The sequence below is a fragment of the Sarcophilus harrisii genome, chromosome 6, assembly GCF_902635505.1.
Source record: "Sarcophilus harrisii chromosome 6, mSarHar1.11, whole genome shotgun sequence".
Classification (NCBI taxonomy): Eukaryota; Metazoa; Chordata; class Mammalia; order Dasyuromorphia; family Dasyuridae; genus Sarcophilus; species Sarcophilus harrisii.
In genome coordinates this window covers 254,040,377-254,063,380 of record NC_045431.1, presented here as the reverse complement: position 1 = coordinate 254,063,380, position 23,004 = coordinate 254,040,377, and the positions used below count along the sequence as shown (strand labels likewise).

Genomic DNA, 23,004 nt, shown 5'->3' with positions numbered 1-23,004 from the left:
CCACACACACTCACAACTGTAGCCACTTCTTTGGCAGCACAGATCAGACTGGTAAGTAACTTACATCTTTTGTCCCAGAGATCAGATTCCTAGAAATCTCATTTAGGGAAAATTGTTATATTTTCAGTACTTAGGATGCAGAAGAGACATTGCAGATGGAGCCAGAGTAGGGATTATTCCCTTTTAGATCACAGCAGGGACATATTAGCTTTTTTCAGCAGTCTTGGGGTACCTCTGTTTTTATCTCCCCTTAAGTGGTTCTGACCAGGCTAAAGAGAGTGGATGGAGATGCAGTGCTCAGCTGGTTATGATGCAGATGCTGGCAGATTCTGCACTGAAACACTCCTGGGAGAAAACAACAACCTGATTGTTCCTTTCTCATTTTATCAGGAAACTTTTGAGTCTGAGCTCAATCCAGGAGATGGAGAAGGCTCTGACCTCTGATTCAGGCTTAATGTGTGGAAACGTCACTGTGAGCTGTACAAGTTTAGAGCCTATCTGAAGGTGCTTTGGCAGAGCATTCTGGGCTTAGACTCCTGGCTGCTTCAGGCCTCTCCCCAGTGACCTCTATCCTTCTTCCCTCACACAGGCGGCTGGACTGGAAATAATGTGGATTCCAGGCTGGGATGTCCTGTGGGATTGTTCAACAAAAACTCCACATTCACATCAGTTTTTCTGTGCCAGAGCATTATAGAACATAAAGGAAGTCTGAGAAGTTGACCAAAAACACCCATTTTACAGGTGAGGTAACTGAGACCAAGGGAACTGAGTGATTTTTTCACAGTGAAAGGAAGTTATTGGGGATGCATTTCAGTGCTTCGGCTCTCTGCCTGCTATATAGCTCCTTCTCCTGTCCTCTTCTGCTCCCTGATTGTCTTTTGTGCCTGTTTGATTTCAATGTAGCTTTCACTGATTGATTTTCTTCCTTTCTTCCTGTCTTTCCTTTTCTTTATTCTTTTATAGGAATCTAACTTCTATCACTTTAGTAATCGTGTTTAATTTAAAATCAATGACTTCCTACATTTTTGTGTGCTGAAGCAAGTGGGGTTAAATGACTTGCCCAGGGTCACAAAGCTAGTATTAAATGTCTGAGGTTGGATTTAAACTCAGGGCCTCAGGACTTCAGGGCCACTTCTCTATCCAATGAGCCATCTAGCTACCCTGATTCCCTACATTTTAAAATGTATTTTTTACTAACTGGAAAAAGCAGTTATTTCTCTTCTTAAATGCCTCAGGTACCTTGGATGCCCATGAATAATGGTAAAGTGGCAAGGACATTCAAATTAGAAGAAATGGACTTTGGGGGCACAGAAATTTATCTGACAGAAACAGGAATGTATCCTACAATGCACAGAAGTCCAATATAGTTTTAGATTTTCTTCTTCACATTATGATGATAACAATTTTGAAATTAATTTTTGGCCATGAGCTCGTATTTACCACCATCAATTTATTAGGAAATGTACCTTTCTTCAATTATTTGACATAATTTTATGACAATGCAAATATTATTAAATTACAAAAGCAATATCAACAATAACTTATAAACTGTATTAACATTCTTCTGGCCAAGATTGATCTAGATATGTTTAATTTTTGGTCATGTGGCCTCGATGTAAGCAGTGTTTTCCTATGATCCATGTGCATCAGATTATCTCTTTATCTTTCATTCTTCTGTCACAGAAAAATTTCTGTTATGCCTTTAGGAAAACCATTGCTTTAGGTTATATTCAGACAAAAAAATTGTTACATTGAAAAGCAATAAAAAGTTAAGAATCTCTGAAGTGACTATGCTATGATTTTCTGCTTTATGGTGTTGCATTTTGTTTAATTCAGAAATTCATTGTACTGATATGAACATTTATCAGGCAAGAACCTGGTCTGTTAAATATAAGGAGAGAGAACAGGCCCTTGAAGTAATCATATTGGGCAATGTTTGTCAAGGCAACAATTTATGCCACAAAATATCTTCTACTATATTAGTATGTTCTAATTATCCATCTGGACGAGGCAGGTACTGAAGTAGGAAAAGAACTCAGAAAGATTTATTGGTTAAGATGAGGAGCCCATGAGAGATATAGACTAAACTATAGAAGCTCACTTGTCAATATCAGAAATGTATTAAATTCAAGAAGAAAGCCACTGTATCCTACCAAGGATTGTTGTCAGCAAACCGTAATCACAGAATAAATATTTGCTGAAAGTCAGGAAGAGCCAGGAATCATCACTGTATTGTATCTGAATAGAAGGTTGTGAACGCTCTCAAAAATTACTGAACTTGTATTCATTTGGTATAATTGTTTTTAGGATTCTGCATGGATCCCTACAGAAATAAATGAAAAGTGAACAGCACAACAGGTGTTCTGAAGTCCTTTTAAATATACCATATTATCCTTACAGAAAATATATAAGCTAACTGTATGATGCTCATGTTACTGATGTGGGATTGAAACATATAGAGATTAAGTGATATGTTAGTACTCATGCTATTAGGGGCAGCAAAGAGTTGTTAAATCCATTTATTTCTTGTACCCCAATTCAAAGCTCTCTGCCCCACACCTTACTGGCATATAAATTATGAATGGAGCTTTAAAGAAATCAATAGTTGTGAAGAGATATTGGTCAGTATCTTTAAAAAATTGTGCATATTTGCATGTCTCTGTGTGTGAACACATTAGACAACATAAAAGTCCTTCCTAATTAGTCTTGTCCAAAATTTCTTTCTAATTCTTTTACTCTCCTACCAACATTAATTTTCAAAGGAGCCCTGTTTCCTATAAAATTAAGCTGCTATATCAGTGTATGAGTTTCCCACCATAATCAGAAAGCAGGCAGTTGATTTACTGTCCAGTACGTAGTCATAAGGAACCACAGAATTGAGGAGGTATCAGGAGCTCACCTTCTTTGAAGCTATTTTGAGCTATCCTATAAAAGCAGTTGTTGCCCAAGCTTATTTTCTGGATTGGCCCAAAGCTGATTATGTTGTCAGTAAGGAGTATATACAAAGGATGTATGAGATGGATAACTGTCTTTGAGTAAGCTGTTTTTCTAACACTTTCTCTTGGGAGCATGTTTATTTTTCCCTTATTTGGAAGACTCTTCACTTCTTACAGTCTGCCTTAAGAACTGTATGCCTTTTGGAATACTTAAAGTATATTCTGGGAAGATTCCTAGCGACAGTTTTACATTAGTGACAGTTGTGTTTGTGAATATTTCTCTGGGTCATAGATGTGCCCATAGTAAAGGCAACAGGATAATTAAAGTAAAAGAATTTATGAGTCTTAAAATTACAGTAACCTACTACTGAAAGTAAATGTATTTTCTTTGCAATCACAAGTGGCCCAAGGAGGGTCATAAATATTTGATTTAACAAGTATAGAAAATACCCAAAACATTGTTCCTTAATGATATATAACCCAAACAAGAGCAGGTATATCATTAACCCTGCCTAAATCGTGTTGATTTTGCCTGACAAATCCATCATAGCTTCATACAAAATTAAAGAAGGTATTATAGGGAAATGGATAAAACAACAAATGATGAGTAAGTTTAGATTTAGAAAACTGGAAACACTTGAATTTGTGAAAGATGATGTTATCCACCTTCAGAGATATAGAGGCACAAACAAGCATTGTAGTCTTATACAGATTCATCTATCTATCTGTCTGTCTATCTATCTATCTGTACATAGTTATAGATATCTATGTATATGCATGTATATGTATATTTATATGTGTATGTGTGTTTGCATATATATTCATATGCATGTATATGAATTTTACAAACAATATACATATATATTTTATAGTATAGGTTTCTTTGGAGGGAGAAGGAGGAAGGGGAAGAAATGGGGAAAATAAAGTAAAACAGCACATAGTGAAAAAAAAACTATGAGATGCAAAGAAAAGAAGGTCAGCTCTGAACACAATGTAGTATATATTATAAAGACTTTCAACATAAGGGAAATTTATTGCTTTATATTTTGAATCTTTTCTTATGTTTTATTATGCACAGGAAAGTTTTTTTCCTACTTTGCATTTAAATTGTAAATATAAAGTAACATATATTTATTAAATTTTTCTGTAATAACAGATTTGATCCTATCAGTCTTCAGTTTTTAGCTGATCTATAAAATATCGATGCCATTCAAAAATAAGGCTTATATATTTATGTAAGCAAATAATCAAATATAGAAACAAATAAACACAGATATAAAACAGAATTAAAATCCCTATTCAAAAATAAAGCCATTTTAATGTCTCAAAATAAGAAGACTTGCATCTTTAAGAAAGTTAAAAAAAAATTGGTGCGAGTAAAATATTTCATAAAACTGTATTTCTGTAATAACTAAGAAATACCGAACCTTGTGTCATTGACAAGATATGTGCAGCATCGGTTTTTGAAGTTCTGGTTTTATAACAGACACCTCTCTCTTCCTTCCCAAGTCACTTTGGATCTAAATATAGATTCTGATCAAGAGAATAAGGAATGCAAAGTAACAATGATATCCTCTGCATTTTACATATACTTCAGATTATTATTGGAGTCTTTGGGAATGGTTTATTTCTTTGTTTGTATGGCTATAATTTGATTACTGGTCACAGGATAAAACATATTGATGCAAACTTTTATTAATTTGTTAATTTGTTCCTTTCTCATATTGAAATGATTCTTTTTAGAGGAGTTCCAATTGCAATGCAAGTTCATATCCAGAAAATTTTCCTGAATGACACTGAATGAAAATCATTGTTTATCTTCAGAGAGTGTCCCAAGTACTTTCACTTTACGATACCTGCCTCCCCAGTGTCTTCTAGGCAACTCAGTTCCAACAGCCGCAAAAGGGAAGTGCTGAAAGCCAAAGCACCAGAGTCCCTTGTTCCATCCTTTGTCTTCATGTGAGTATTCAATTTGTTGGTAGATATGTTTGTGCCTCTACATGTGACTGGTCTTAGGAATGACACACTCAATAACCTTAAGAACAACCTAGGATATTGTTCTATAGACTGGTGTGCTGTTTCTACCTCAAAAGCACTTATCTGGAAGACCCTTTATGACATGGTATTTTTGGGAGTCATGGCCATTTCCAGTGGGTACATGGTGTTTGTTTTGTTCAGACACCACTGGCAAGACCAACACCTTCAAAGCACTAGTCTCAATCCTATTGCCACTGCAGAAACCAGAGCTACTAAAGTCATCCTTTTGCTCATGATTATCTTTGTATGCTTTTATTCATTTGGTTCCATTTTCCTAATTGTAATGGAACATGTTAAAGATACAAGTCAGTGGGTTATACATATGCCTATATTTTTGACTTCATGTTACTCTATAATCAGTCCTTTTGTTTTAATCAATAGTCATTCACAATTCCTCAATTGCTATATTTTCAAAAGGATAAAACCTCATCTGCACACATTAAAAACTCATAAGGAACCCATTTGAACTATGAAATTTCAAAGTAAAAGATAAACATAAATTTTTATCCAGAAAAATGATTTTAATATCTATGTATATATTCTATAGTATACAATAATACTACATGATATATAATTATGTATAATAAAATTATCACCAGTTACAACAATATCTAATATCTGGCATCTTTGTAGCACTTAAAGGTTCTCAAAATGTTCTACACATATTATTTTCTTAGAGGTTTTTGAAACAATAGCTTTTATTTTCAAAATTCATGTAAAGATAGTTTTAAACATTTATACTTTTAAAATCTTGTGTTCCAAACCTTCCCTTAGACAAGAAGTAAGCCAATTTATGTGAAATGTGTGCAATTCTATGAACATTTCCAAAGTCATCTAGCTGCACAAAAAATCAGATCAAAAAAAATGAGAAAGAAAACAAAATGCCAGCAAAAATCACAAGAAAGTGAAAATACTATGTGATGATCCACACTCAGTCCCCACAGGACTCTTTTCTGGATTCTGATGACTCTCTTCATCACAAGACAATTGGAAGAGGCCTGAATCACCTTGTAGCTGGAAAAAGGCACATCCATCAGACTTGATCATTGTATAATCTTGTTGTTACTGTGTACAATGTTTTCTTGGTTCTACTCACATCAATTAGCACCAGTTCTTTCCAGGCTCTCTGAAATCGTCCTATTGATAATTTCTTATAGAACATTCATAACTTAGTTATCCATTTCCCAACAGATCAGCTTCCACTCAGTTTCCAGCTCCTTGCCACGACAAAAGGGCTGTTACAAGCATTTTTGTACAACTTATAAAAGTAGAAAGTAGCTTGAGCATTATTTCAGAAATCATCTTTCAACTCTATAATGATTAAGGTAAATAAGGAAGTTGAGTGACGAAGCCCAGAATGGCAGATTTCGCTAAAAGAGTATAGGCTCACATACATGGAATGAAACATTGAAGAGTTATAAAATTCAGATTACTATGTAGAGATGTACACATTGATAATGAGGTTGTCACACACATTGCTGGAGCGAGCTCAATGTTTGGGAGCCTCTCAAGGAAAGTGTGGAAGTGTGGAAGCCATAGACAGCGGAGGAACTCTGGGTGAGGTATAAGACCCTTCAGCCTAGAGGGAACCTGCTGACAATGTCTGGTTTGGCATCCCATCTAAGGGTTCTCAACCTTCCTGAGAAGTAGGGGTAGTGACAATCTGTGTTGTAATTAAAGCAGAGTGATACCAAGTGGCAAAGAGAAATCTAGACACAGTAACAAGTTGTTTTTGTGGTCCTGCATATGCAGTATATAGTTAGTGCATGAGCAGTATGCTATGGTTTTATAAGGGTTTTAGGGTATATAAGGCTGACAGACTTTGGAATAAATGGGCTTCATGTTTGAGCATCCACGTAAGTCTTGCCTCATCAGTCCTCTTCTAAGATCAAGGACTCGAGCTGGTACCGAGGTCCTCCAGAGAGCTAGTCCAGACACAGCATGGAAGAGGAAAAATATTAGAGTGAGGTCCAAATTTAAGTTCTACAGAGCCACTGTGCTGACCTAATTGTTCTATGGAGGTAAAACCTGAACAGTAAACAATACCATTCCAGGAAGCTGAATCACTTCCATTCCAATTGCCTTAAGGAAGGCTCTGAAGATCAGTTGACATCGTAAATACCAGACACTAAAGTCCTTATCCGAACTAAACTGCCAAATGGTCAAACTCTATTGCATATAGCACAACTTCATTTGACTGGCTTTGTTGTTTAAATGCCAAGTGTATGCTTGCCAAAAAGAGTATTTTTGGGAGAAATCACACTCTCAAGCACTGGGAAGCTTGGGAAAGCACTGACAAGATGGTCAGAAAAATATAAAGATACTCTCAAGGCCTCTCTAAACAAACTTAGACTTGATTGGATGTCCTAGGGGACACTGGCACAGGATTGCCTAGCATGTTCTCTCATCAGAGATGGCACTGTGTTCTATGAGCAAAGCAGAATGGAATTAGCTCGGAAGAAATGTGAGATGCTTGAAGTTAGGGAAGCCACCTCAACTAGTCATAAGGATTATTTGTATCTGGATTGTGGCATCTCTTATTGGTCTGAAAAGCTACAATCTGATATATTTTACCTCTGTTCTGACATAGTGTTTTCATTTTGGTCCTCATTGTGAACAAAAGACACATCACCTATGCTTGAGCAGAGTAGCGTAGCTTCCATCATGGTGGGGTCTTGAAAAGAAAATTTATCCAGTTTCATTATTCACAATGTCCTTCAAGAGACTTAATGTTTGAAAATTAGGATTAAGAAGGAGAGAGGTCAGGTTGTCCCCAAACTGTTGGTTACCAATCATCATTTCTCCTTCAAGTGAACGTGAAATAGGGTAATTAGCATATAGATATACAGCAAATATCTAGGCAGGGAATGCACTGAGAGCCCACAGAGAGTAACTGATTTCCCAAAGGAGAAGGACAACTTCTCCCTCTTTTACTTCTTATAGAAAGAAACAAGATGAGAAAAATTAAACACAAGACAGGAGGAGGATACCATTAACAAAAGAGTACTCTCACACCAGAACAGGTGCTTTAAGTCAGAGGAAATCCAGAAACTTGAAAAAAAACAAAACAGCTTGAGCAGACATAAAAATTCAAATATAATCTTTTATAAACATACTCACCAGCTTATCTGGTGCATAATGGAGAGAAGATTTGTTCCTTCTTCAATCATAAGGCAAGAGAACAAAGGTTAAAAAAAATTGAGCTCAGTAGAGACATCTTGCAATAATGGCAACAGCTTGTGGCAATAAAGTTTGCAAACTAGTGGTTGCCTTCCAACTCCTTGTTGCTCAGAGCCAATATCTTCTTCGTTCCATGTTCTACCATATCTGAAGATCAATAGCTAGTGCTAGTGACTCCAGGATTTCCAATGAAAGGTTCCATTTTAATCAAACAGGTCTTTCTCTACTAATGCTAGATACTTTTTCTCATTGTGCTGTCAAAATGATCCATTGGGAACAATTCCTTCATGAAACCTATTGCTCTTGATTTAATTCACATCATACTTCAACTTTCCCTTTTTGAATGGAATAAGCAATTTTATAGATGGTTTTATTCAGGGAACAGTATGATGGAGGCTTTTATACATGGAACTTTATATGTCATGGATATGAAATCCTGGTAGAGTTGCATTATCCATCCATAACTGGTTTAGCTAAAACCAGCTAAAGTAAAGACAGGGGTAATTCAGAGAGGGCTATAAAATCCTCTGTAACCCAGGGATGCAACAAACAGCCAGGTGATATGGACATAGTAAACTTTTGTAAGTTAAGAAATCTGAGTTCATACATTAATATCATTTTTTCCAAACCCTGGATTATTGAGCTCTTTCAGTTGTCTTTTTCTAACTATGATACTGACAGACTTGAACAGAGTACAAGATAAATTGTCTAATTCTTCTATCTGGCCTTTGGCTTATCATTATTTACCTACTGTACACAGTTGCCTAGTATTATGTTTCCACATCTTAAAAACAAACTAAACAAAGACAACTTATACACACAGAAATATACACAATTTAACCAATCCCATGGATGTGAATTGATGATGTTCCCCTGTGAGGAAAAAAGGCAAGCTAGCTATATGAATTACAACCAATTCCAACAATAGTATTTGGTTGGATAAAGTGATTATGAGGAGGAACTCTTTATTAGTCAAACATCTGTGAATATTTTTGAGATACTGTTTAGCATATTTTTGGACAGGTCTGGGACTGGGTTTACCAGGTGCCTTCTATTTGATTCCTTGATCACTCTATATTTGAGGCCCCTGACACTTCCTCTCTCTTTTATTCCCTCTCTTGAGTTCACACCTTTGTTTATGAGAAACTCCTAAGGCTCTAATTCCCTTGTAAAAGTTCTGGTTATGATAAAGACCTTTGCTAAATTCTTTCCATAACTATGGTCTCCTCTCCCTCATAGTGCCTTCCTTCTAATGGTATAATTCTCCTTACTCTGGCTAACTCTGGTTAATCTAACTTATAGTCTTCCAACTCTGTCTATTTCATATTGCCGTTCTTAGTGCCTACTTTTTGCCACTTATTTTGGTCTGTAAACTCTACTTCTAAATAAAATTTCCTTTTGGAAAGAGAATGGCCATTCTGAATTTTTCACATATCTATTTCCAACATGACATTACTATCCTAACCCTATTACTACAATTCCCTTAATGCATCATGTAGTTTTTAAAACAAACTTGTAAAAATTAGAACATTATTTTCTATTTACAGATAATAAAAATGCTAATTTCATATGATTGTGATGAGTATCACAAGATATGTCACTACAATGAGCTACCATAATTAATTATAATTCTTTTTAAAAGAGGAATCAATTAGAGTTTGCTGTAGAAAAAAAATCACAAATATCTCTAGATTTTAGGCTCTGAGACCCTCACATCCTGGTGCTCAGAGAGCACTATATTTGTTGCCTCCTTTATAATATAAGGCAGAGGAAAAAGTTCTCTCACAACTGGAAGGAGCTGTTCCTTTAGAGATTATAATTACTCACTTTTAATCGCTGCTGGGGATTTTTAGCTGAGATAAAGGGATGTTTCTTTTTCAGACACATGACAAATTCCTTCTGCAAACTGGTGTTTTTCAGGTGACAAGATAATTAGAGTTCTTGGGGAGATGAGCTCAGCAAAGACTGTGTCAATAAGTCCAGGACTGACCATCCTCACGAACACATATATACACACTTACACAAGCACACACTCTCATCACATACACAACTGCACCCAACTCTACCCACTGCTTTGACAGCACAGATCAGACTGGTGAGGAACTTTACATCTTTGTCACAGAGACCAGATTCCCAGAAATCTCATCAAGGAAAAAGGTTTATTTCTTTCTTTCTTTTTTAATAAATGCATTTTATGCAGATCATGATACAAAAAAATTGCATGTAATAAAGAGCCAGGGAAAATAAAATAAAAATGACTTGGAATTACATAATCTAATCCTTTTATTTTTATTTTTTATTAAATAACCTTTTATTTACAGGTTATATGTATAGGGTAATTTTACAGCATTAACAATTGCCAAACCTCTTGTTCCAATTTTCACCTCTTACCCTCCACCCCTCCCCAGATGGCAGGATGACCAGTTTAGATGTTAAATATATTAAAATATAAATTAGATACACAATAAGTATACATGACCAAACCGTTATTTTGCTGTACAAAAAGAATCAGACTCTGAAATATTGTACAATTAGCTTGTGAAGGAAATCAAAATTGCAGCTGGGCATAAATATAGGGATTAGGAATTCAATGTAATGGTTTTAGTCATCTCCCAGAGTTCTTTCTCTGGGTAGCTAGTTCAGTTCATTACTGCTCCATTGGAAATGATTTGGTTGATCTCCTTGCTGAGGATGCCCAGGTCCATCAGAACTGGTCATCATATAGTATTATTGTTGAAGTATTTAATGATCTGTGGTCCTGCTCATTTCACTCAGCATCAGTTCAGTGTAAGTCTCTCAGGCCTTTCTGAAATTATCCTGTTGGTCATTTCTTACAGAACAGTAATATTCCATAATTTTCATATACCACAATTTATTCAACCATTCTCCAACTGATGGACATCCATTCAGTTTCAGTTTTAGCCACTACAAAAGGGCTGCCACAAACATTCATGCACATACAGGTCCCTTTCCCTTCTTTATAATCTCTTTGGGATATAAGCCCAGTAGTAACACTGCTGGATCAAAGGGTATGCACAGTTTGATAACTTTTTGAGCATAGTTCAAACTACTCTCCAAAATGGTTGGATTCGTTCACAACTCCACCAACAATGCATCAATGTCCCAGTTTTCCGATCCCCTCAACAATCGTCATTATTTTTCCTGTCATCTTAGCCAATCTGACAGGTGTGTAGTGGTATCTTAGAATTGTCTTAATTTGCATTTCTCTGATTAATAATGACTTGGAGCATCTTTCCATATGACTAGAAATAGTTTCAATTTCTTCATCTGAGAATTGTCTGTTCATATCCTTTGACCATATTTCAATTGGAGAATGGCTTGATTTTTATAAATTAGAGATAATTCTCTATATATTTTGGAAATGAGGCCTTTATGCAGAACCTTTGACTGTAAAAATATTTTCCAAGTTTATTGCTTCCTTCTAATCTTGTCTGCATTAGTTTTGTTTGTGCAAAAACTTTCAGTTTAGTATAGTCAAAATTTTCTATTTTGTGATCAGTAATGATCTCTAGTTTTTCTTTGGTCATAAAGTCCTTCCCCTTCCACAGTTCTGAGAGGTAAACTATCCTGTGTTCCTCTAATTTATTAATAATTTCATTCTTTATGCCTAGGTCATGTAACGGTTGGTGTACGTGTTAAGTGTGGATCAATGCCTAGTTTCTGCCATATTAGTTTCCAATTTTCCCAGCAATTTTTGTCAAACAGTAAGTTCTTATCCCAAAAGCTGGGGTCTTTGGGTTTGTCAAAGACTAGGTTGCTATAGTTGTTGACTGTTTTGTCCTTGAACCTAACCTACTCCACTGATCGACTAATCTATTCCTTAGCCAATACCAAATGGTTTTGGTAACTGCTGCTCTATAATATAATTTTAGATCTGGTACAGCTAAGCCAAAATGTTTTATTTCTCTCAGTGTTTGGGATGCAGAAGAGACCTTGCAGATGAAGCATCAATAGGGGTTTGTCTTTTTTAGATTACAGCAGGGACATAGCTTTTCTTTGGCACTTTTTGGTACCTCTGTTTTTGTCCCTCCCCTCATGTGGTCCCACCCAGGCTAAGGGCAGCACTCAGTGGTTATGATTCAGAGGCTTAGAGATTCTGCAGTGAGTCATTTGGGGAGAAAATTACATCCTGATTATTCTCTTTCTCTTTTAATCAGGAAAGGCACTGTAACTTTTGGGTCTCAGTTCAACCTAAGACCTGCAGAAGGTTCTGATCTGCGATTCAGACTGAATAGATTCAGACTGAATACCCACCTCACTCGGCAAGCTCAGAGTGACTGAGCACTCTTGATTTTAGGGGCCTGGCTGCTCTCAGGGTTTCAAGCCCTTTATCTTTGGTCGGTTCAAGTGGATGCTTCACAGTCTGATCTCTCTCTATCCCTCTCCCTCTCCTCTCTCTCTCTCTCTCTCTCTCTCTCTCTCTCTCTCTCTCTCTCTCTCTCTCTCTTTTCTCCTCTCTCTCTGTCTCTGTCTCTGTTTATCTGTCTCTATCTCTGTCTATCTGTTTCTCTCGCTCACGTGTCTCTCTCTGTCTCTCTGTCTCTCTCTCTGCCAGGATCTCAGACTTAGAGATTAGAACAGAAAACAATTCAGAGAAGTTGATCTAAAGCCCCATTTTATAGGTGTGGGAACTGAGATCCAGAGACACTTAGGAATTTTTCAAAGTTAAAACAGCTTATGTTTTACTGAGGATGTATTTCAATGCACTTGTTCTCTGACTGCTAGGTAGCTACTGTGCTTTTCTGTTCCCTGGATGGCCTTTAGTGCCTGTTTGATTTCAATGTACTTTTCCTGATCAACTGAAAGATGTTTTCAATGCAATCTTCCAACCATCAAAGTTGTTTTCTGGCTTTTTCTTCTGGGAATCTAACTTCTGCCACTGTAATACTGATGGTTAATCTAAAGTTTAGTGTCTTCCTGCATTTTAAAATTTACTTTTTACTAACAGGAAAACCCAGTTATCTCTCTGTCTTAAGGCCTCAAAGTGTCTTCTGCAGCATGAATCATAATAAGTGGGAAGGTCTCTCATATTAGAAGCATAGGATTTGAGGGGCACAGATAATTTTCTGACAGAAATAAGGACTGTATCCTGCATGACAGATAAGTGGGATAGCATTTGATATTGTTATTCTAATTGAAATTAAACCATCTTTTAATTAAATGATAGGTTATAAGGTCAGGTTAAATAACTTTAAATTCTTATAGAAAATACATTTCTTAAGTACTTATTTATTATTTTATATAATTTTATAATTATACTATTATTAATAATATCAATAATATAGACAATAATTTAGAAACTGTATATTTGTCTCTTATAAGTTTTCCCTCAATTTTTCTTTTCTCTTCTCTGCCAGGCTCTTTTTCTCTCCTCCCCAGTGCACTAAATGATTCAATAGATAGAATTCTAGATCTGTGAGTCAGGAAACTTGAACACTGATTCAGTTTCAAACACCTGATAGTTATGTTACCTAGCCTAGTCATTGATTCTCATCTCCCTTGTGTGTAATTGTATAATCATATAATTGTATAGTATACATTATATAATGTATAATTTATATTTATATTATATAAAGGAATTGCATAATTGTATAATGTATAATATGTGCATATATTGTATATAATTGTTTATTAGGAATAACAATGCATGCAATTCTTAGGATTTTGTGACTTAGCTAATTGCCTCACACATTGCTGGTATTTTCTAAATGCTTCCTTCCTTCTAATTTCCTTCTTTACTTCATTTAGTCTTTACTGCCTTCTTTTCTTCCAAATTTTTCTCACTCTGCTATACCTGGATTTATTATATATTCAAATATATTTGTATGCTATACCTAAATAAATGCATAAGTTATTTCTTTCATTTCTGTGTGGGCTGCTGATCAATGTGGCTAAAGTTTATTGTTTTCCTATGTATTCTTATAGACTCGTTAATTTATGTTGGAGCACCAATGCTCCTGCCTGAAGTGGTCCCTTCTTTTCAGACTGTGTTCCTCTTTACATTTGTCTGCTATCCTTAAGAAATTCCTTTTCATAGTCCTCTGTTTCTGACAGGGTAACAGGATGGGTTTCAGGCTTTATAAACTGGTTTTTAGTTTGTCGTGAATGTTTTAAAATATTTTACATGTATTTCATAACTAGATTCAGAGTATTTTCATTTATATTATGACTAGGCCTAAAAATTCATGCAATTATTGTGTTTCACGTGTAATTACTTTGCTGAGAAACCTCAAGTTCAATTCTTTGTTATCATTTTGCAAAAGTGGTCCTCTTATTTAAATAATTTAAATAAATTCATCAAGCATACAGGTTATTATTTCTCCATTATTTTCATTGAATCTCAGATTGAACCTATCTAGTTTGAATATTTCTCCTATCAATATATTTGATAGATTTAACTTCATGTAGCATATATTTACAATGTATTTTATTAAAAGATCTTACAATTTACCTAAATGTTGAAATAATTGAAAGATATTTGCTGTGATTTCAACAAAGAGAGTTATTATTAATAATTTCAGTAATTCATGATTTATTTCCCAATTTCACAAGTCTGACAATATTCATGCATTTACTACAAGTTGTCTGTAGTCAAATGTTCCAACAAAATGCAAGTCTTTGTGCTCAAACATAATCTTGCTTCATGAACTAATAACATCATCCTACTGACAATAATTCTACTCAAGCTTTTAAAAGCAGTTTTACTATGGATTTGTGACTGATGTTTTCAAGATGCATCAGTGTTAAAAAAAAATTAACACAGAGGAATTTTCCTAAACTTCTTACCTTTCTTTATTCATATAACTAACAAATTTCATATATAACAAATTTGGAGATTAGTTTTATATTGTGCACATCAACTTCCTCCTTTTAGCATTCTTTTTATACTATGGATAGACTTTTAAAATAGCAGGTATCTTATCTGATTTCAATTCAGTGTATATACTTTCAACTTCAATTTCTACAGTGGTGAGCATAAATGTATTAATAATGTTCATAATGCTAAAGGTACTAAAATCTAGAAGGTGGAATAAATATGAATAGATATAATCAATATCTATACAATGCACAAATATATATTAAATATTTATCTTCTACACATAAATACATATTTATATAATTAATCAATACCTTATATATAAAATACATACAATATAAATGTATATAATAATATAAGTATTTTTAATTGGAAATTGAATTATAGAGAAAATATTTAACAAGATAAGAATACTAGAAAATAATCAACAGAATTTAACCATTTTATATGTAGGAATATCTTGGATAGTACTTTCTGTCTGGAGTTAGAAAGGCATGATTTCAAACTTTACTTCAGAGATTTATTATCTACATAACCATACTCAATATCATTCAGTTCTGTCTGTCTCAGTTTTCTCAAGTGTTAAATATAGATAATAAAAGCACTCCTAGTGTTTTTCATAGTTCAAAACTTATGTATTTGTATAATGATTACCGTATTGATGACATAAAATAGTCTTTAAAAACACTTGATACATTGTGTTTCTCAGTAAGGATTTCTTGTGCAAAATTTATCTAAATGATTTGTTAATTTCTTTGAGCCCAATAATGCTGCAAATCTTAATGATCAACAAAAATACAATATTTCAGAGTCTGATTCTTTTGTACAGCAAAATAACGGTTTGGTCATGTATACTTATTGTGTATCTAATTTATATTTTAATATATTTAACATCTACTGGTCATCCATGCGATCTGGGGGAGGGGTGGGGATAAGAGGTGAAAATTGGAACAAGAGGTTTGGCAATTGTTAATGCTGTAAAGTTACCCATGCATATAACCTGTAAATAAAAGGCTATTAAAAAAAAAAGAAAAAAATCTCAATTAAAAAATTTAATCTAGAAAAATGATCAACAAAAATAATTGTTGATTAGTCATAGATATTGAAATAAATACGTAAAACTAAGTGTTTTGTCAATGAGAAGACAGTAATATTTCCTTTGAGAAGGAATAACTCATAGACTTTAATGGGAGTGATAATTATGGATTTCTTAGCAAAGCATTCTATAATTATTTCTTTCATTCTCTTCCCTATGGCCTGATAAGGTTAATGACTATGCAAGATACTTTATTCTATTTATACATCTAAATATTTACTCTAAAACCCACCATAATGGTTTTTATAAGGTTTCTCAGTTTCTCTCCAAAATTAAATCTATGTCATCTTTGAAATCAAGTCATTTATTTAAGCTATCAGGGATTGCATGTCCATTTCTATAAGAGCTTGTTCTTAGTTTCTTGGTCAGAAAGCTGTGTCCTTAGTAAATATTAAAAGTTCCCACCTTTGACAACATAGTCATGCAGATTTATTTGGCCAACACATTTTATAAGTCAGAACAATTCCTTTTGTGGAGATTATTAAGACACCCTGGAAAGGTTTTGAGTTATTTTATTAATTTTTGCTTGACTTTGAGTTGTGGATGTGTTTCATCCATATGCAAATCTTTTTGATGCCATTTGGGGGTTTCTTGGCAAAAATAGTAGAGTGGTTTGCTATTTCCATCTGTAGCTCTAATTAAAATGAGGAACTAAAGCAAGCAGGATAAAAATTCCTTAGTGACCCAGATGTAGTAAAACTAAGGCTAGATATGAACTCAGAAACTTTGACTGCAAGACTAATGATTAATCTAATGAACTACTAGCTAACTCACTTGTTGAACTACTTCTTAGTTTACAGTCAAATGTATGTCTATGGGTTGTGAGTGGGGACACACAGTCATTAAACATAGTTGAAGCTAGATGTATTTAATTTTTGGCCATATGGACTAACTGTAAGCACTATTTTGCCTAGGAGCCATCTGAATCAAAGCAAAGGTTTCCAAAGATGAATGAAAGATTCTGTATTTCTTTAATTTTCATTCCATTATCACAGCAAAATTTCTCTTATGCCTTTGAGGAAAACCATTGCTTTATCTTATTTCCAGACAAAATGGTTGATACAAATTCAAGACCAGTAAACATTTAAGAATCTCTGAAGTTACTATGGTATGATTTTATTCATCCTGATGCTACATTTTGTTTAAATGTTTTTCAGACATTGAATGTGCCAATAAAAACATATATCATGAAAGAGCTTGGACTACATATTTAAGGAGAGAGAACTGGTCCTTAAAATAATCATATTGGGCTATGTTTGTCCAGGAAACAATTTATGCCAAGAAATGACTCATCCTATAGTCTTTTAGGCTAATTATCAATTTGGATGAGGCAGATACTGAAATAGGAAAAGAACACAGAAAGATGTATTGGTTAAAATGAGGAGCCCATTAAAATCTAAAAATCAAGGAATAGTGAAAGTACAAGTATTTGCTGAATATCAGAAAGAACCAGGGGATCAACATTATATAGTGTCTAAATAGAAATTTGTGAATGCTGATCTCAAAAAAATTCTGAGTTTTCATTTATTAATTATGTTTTTTATGATTCTGCATGTATCCCTACAGAAATAAATGAAAAGTGGGAAGTACATCAAATCCTTTTTATATATGATATCATTTGATCCTTTTAGAAAAGTTATACACTAACTATATGATGCACATGTTACTGATAGAGGTCTGAAACGTATTGAAATTGAGTGACATGCTTTTCATCATAGTATTAGGGAGCAGCAAAGAGAGTTGCACTCCATTTATCTCTTGCACCCCAATCCAAAGCTCTCTGCTCCACATCTTACTGGCAAAAACTGCGCATGAAGCTTTGAAGAAACCAACATTTGAAAAGAGGCATTAGTCAATATCTTTTAAAAGTTATGTGCATATGAACGTATGTCTCTGTGTGAGAACACATAAGAAAACATAAAATTATTTCCCAATTACTCTTGTCCAAAGCTTATTTTATAATTGCTTCACTCTCCTACCAATAAAAATAAAAAAAAGCCTTTTTTCTTGTAACACTAAAATGATAGATCACCTCTTGGACTTTCTCATGAGAATCAGAATATAGGCAATTGATTTACTGTCCAGAATATAGTCATAAGAATCATAGAATTAACGAGGTAACAGGATCTCTCCTCTATTGAAGCTATTTTGAGCTAACTTATAAAAGCAATTTTGATCGTATTGTATAATGTTTTCTTTCTGTAAGAATCTGATTATATCAGTCTTCAGTATTTAGATAATCTATGAGGTATTAATACCATTCTAAAAAAAATGAGGCATACAGATTTATGCAAACACACAATTGAATATACAAATACACAAAGACTATAAATATGATATAGAATTAAAAAATTCCCACCTACAGATAAAATCATTTTACAATGCACCAAAATGAGAAAACTTGAGAAAATAAAAAAAAAAACTCTGTGAGTAAAATATTTTCTAAAATTCTATTTTTTGGACATAACCAAGTAATACTGAAGCTCACCTCATTGGTAAGAGATATGTAAAATCTGATTTGAATTCCTGATTTATAATAATAATTGGAGTCTGTGGGAATGGTTTACTCCTTTCCTTGTATGGCTTTTGTTTAATCACTAGTGAAAGGATAAGATCTATTAATGTGATTTTCATTAAATTGTTTCTTTCCCATTTTCCAATGATTCTCTTCAGGGAGTTCCATTTGTTATCCAAGTATGTATCCATAAAAAATTTTCCTGAGTGACATTGAATGCAAAATCCTTATTTATCTGCAAAGAGTGTCCTGAGGACTTCACTTTGCAATAGCTGCTGCCTTAATTCTTCCAGGCCCTCACCATCTGTCCAACACCCCTAAATGGGTAACAAAATCAAAGACCTGAGGTGCATTGTTCCATCCTTTATCTTCATATAGCTACTCAATTTGCTGATAAATGTGTTTGTGCCTCTATATGTGACTGGTCCTAGGATAGACCCCTAATCACTTTAAGAAATTGGGATACTATTATATAGACTGGCATGCCATACAATAAATTGTCATCAAGTTCAATAAACAGAAATGTCAACAACCAATGGCAAAAGAAATTAAGACTTTCTAAGCACACAGAGAAACAGAGAGACTGAGAGGCAGACAGACATACACAAAGAGAATGAGAGATGCAGAGAGAGACAGACAGAGACAGAGACAGACAGACAGATTAGAAAGGTGGAGACCAACAGAGAGAAAGAAAGAATACTTTGAAAAGTATTAACAGTAGAAGTAGTGTGGCTGTTCATTTGGTTTGGTAAAATGAAAATAGTTAATTTTAACTCTGAGATGCAAGATCTAATTTCTGGTCACACTACTGCAGTTTTGGTGTGTGTGTCTACTGAGCAAGTCCTTTAGTTTTCTGTTCATTTTAATTTTTCTCTGTAAAAATTATATGTACAATAAGGGTCAATCAAAATCTGAGGCTCCAGCCAAGTTTAAATAGTTTTCTTTATGCACCCAGTGTTCCCTATCTTAAAAGTAAGCTGTCTCAAAGGGAGTGTTTTTCACCCTCAGAAATATCCATTTTCAAATTGCATATAAAGCATAAACCTGCTACCATGAGTGTCTTTGATTTTCAAGAATGCCATTGAGCTCTCCTGATATATGACAAAGAGGTCATGGAATAAAAATATTGACTACGTATAAAAATACTTATATATATATGTATATATATATATATATATATATATATATATATATATATATATATACACACATACATATGCCTTTATATATATACATATATATATATATATATATATATATATACACACTCACACACATATGTCTTTATATATATTTAAACTGCACTTTTCTTCAGGGATTGAAGAAAGAAAGGGAAGAAAAGGGAGAAATAAAATTAAAAAGTACACAGCAGAAAATAAACCAAAAAAACTACTATAGGTAGAGAAAAGACAGTTATTTCTGAACATGTGTCATACATATTATATAGATTTTCTTGATAAGAAAATTTATTGCTTGATATTATAAATCCTTTCTTGTGTTCTATTGTGTACATGGCAAGGTGTTCTCCTTTTCCTATTTTACATTTTACTTTTAAAAATAAATATTAAAAAAAAATTTTACTAACTTTTTCTATAAAAATGATCTGAACATATGAGTCTAGTTTTATGTGATTTATGAAATATCAATGCCATTCTAAACTAAAGGCAAATATATTTACATAAATATACAATCAAAGAAATACATAAACACATGAGACAGAAAATAGAATTAAAAATCCTATTTACAAAAAAAATTACAATACCTCCAGATAAGAATACTTGCATCAAGAAAGTAAAAAAAATAGAAAACTAGTGGGAATACAATATTTTCTAAAACTTTCTATTTCTATAATAACTAAGGAGTAATGCAGATCAACTCATTGGTAAGAAATGTGCAGAATATGATTTTGAACTCCCGGTTTTATAACAGAAAATTCTCTCTTCATTCCCAGGTCACTTTGGATCTGAATATCATTCTGTCCTCGGGAATAAAGAATGCAGTCTAAGGATGATATCTTCTGCATTTTACATATGCTTCAGATTATAATTGAGTCTTTGGGAATGGTTTACTCCTTTTCTTGTATGGCTTTAATTTAATCACTGGTCAAAGGATAAGACCAATAGATACGATTTTTGTTAATTTGTTCCTTTCCTATATTCTAATGATTCTTTTCAGGGGAGTTCCCACAGCAATCCAAATGTGTATCCAGAAACTTTTCCTGAGTGACACTGAATGCAAAATCATTGTTTACCTGCAGAGAGTTTCCAGGGACTTTCACTTTGCAATACCTGTCTCCTGAGTGCTTTCCAGGCCATCACCATCAGTTCCTACAACCCCAAATGGGCCAAGCTCAAAGCCAATGCCCCAAAATACATTGTTCCATCCTGTGTGTTCATGTGGGTACTCAATTTGTTGGTAGATGTAGTTGTGCCTCTACATGTGAGTGGCCCTGGGAACAACACATTCAGTCACCTTAAGAAGAACCTTGGATACTGTTCAATAGACTGGCATGCCATAACAACTTCCAATCTTGTTATGTGGAAGACACTTTATGATTCGGTATTTCTAGGCTTCATGGCCATTTCCAGTGGCTACATGGTGCTTGTTTTGTTTAGACACAGATGGCAAGTCCAACACCTTCATAGCACTAGCTTCAACCCTATTGCCTCCCCAGAAACCAGAGCCACTAAAGTAATCTTGTTGCTCATGATTTCCTTTGTATGCTTTTATTCAGTTAGTTCCATCTTTGTTATTGTAATGGAAAAATTTAAAGATACAAGCCAGTGGATTATACATATGTCTGCGTTTTTTAGTTCATTTTACTCAACATTAAGTCCTTTTGTTTTAATCAGTAGTGATTCACAGATCCTCAGTTGTAATATTTTCAAAAGAAAAAATTTCTTATCCTCATTCATTAAAATTCAGAACAGAGACATTTTAACTAGGAAATTTCAAACCAAAAATGAATTCTAAGATCTCAGTTCAAAACTTTTTAAAATAATAATTATAACTTTTTATTGAAAGAACCCTGACTGGGTAATTTTTACAAAATTATCCCTTGCACTCACTTCTGTTCCAACTTGACCCCTCCCTCCCTCCACCCCTCCCCAGATGGCAAGCAGTTCTACACATGTTAAATATGTCACAGTATTTTCTAGATACAATATATGTGTGCAGAACCAAACTGTTGTCTTGTTGTAAAGGAAGAGTTGGATTCAGAAGGTAAAAAAAAAAACAAAACAAAACAGTAAGAGAAACAAAAATGCACACAGTTTACATTCATTTCCCAGTGTTCTTTCTGTTAATAGTTTTCCTACTATTGAACCAGCCCTGCATTCTGGGTATAAAAATTACTTGTCATAATGTATTATCCTGGGGATGGTTTTCTGTAATGTTTTTGCTAACATTTTATTTAAGATTTTAGCATCAATATTCATTAGGGAGATTGGTCGATAATTTTCTTTCTCTGTTTTCAACCTACCTAGTTTAGGTATCAGTACCATATCTGTGTCATAAAAGGAAATTGGTAGGAGACCTTCATTCCCTATTTTTTCAAATAGTCTATATAACATTGGAGTTAATTGTTCTTTGAATGTTTGGTCGAATTCACATGTAAATCCATCTGGTCCAGGGATTTTTCTCAGGGAGTTGGCTAATAGCCTGTTCTATTTCTTTTTCTAAGATGGGACTGTTTAGGATATTTACTTCTTCCTCTGTTAATCTGGGCAAGCTATATTTTTGAAGGTATTCTTCCATTTCATTTAACTTGTTGAATTGATTGGCATAAAGTTGGTCAAAGTAACTTCTAATTATTGCTCTAATTTCCTCTTCATTAGTGGCAGAGTTCTCCCTTTTCATTTTAAGACTAACAATTTGATTTTCCTCTCTCCTTTTTAAATCAGATTTGCTAAGGGTTTATCTATTTTGTTGTTTTCATAGAACCAACTCTTAGTTTTATTAATTAATTCAATAGCTTTTTTACTTTCAATGTTATCAATCTCTCATTTCATTTTTAGAATTTCAAGTTTAGTGTTTGACTGGGGATTTTTAATTTGTTCCTTTTCTAGCATTTTAGTTGCAAACCCAATTCATTGACCTTCTCTTTTTATATTTTATGCAAGTAGGCCTCTAGTGATATAAAATTTCCCTTTATTACCGCTTTGGCTGTATCCTACACATTTTGGTATGATGTCTCATTATTGTCATTTTCTTGGGTGAAGTGATTAATTATGTGTACAATTTACTGTTTTACCCAATCATTCTTTAGTATGAGATTATTTAGTTTCAATTAATTTTTGGTCCATTTCCCCTTGTTTTCTGTTGAGTGTAATTTTCACTGCATCATGGTCTGAAAAAGATGCATTTACTATTTCTGCCTTCCTGCATTTGAGTTTGATGTTTT

The 23,004-nt window shown here is 33.9% G+C and overlaps 1 pseudogene; it reads left to right on the top strand.

The window, feature by feature from the left end:
* Positions 1 to 653: 653 nt before the first annotated feature.
* On the top strand, positions 654 to 21,543 carry LOC116420118 (annotated as a pseudogene).
* Positions 21,544 to 23,004: the final 1,461 nt, after the last annotated feature.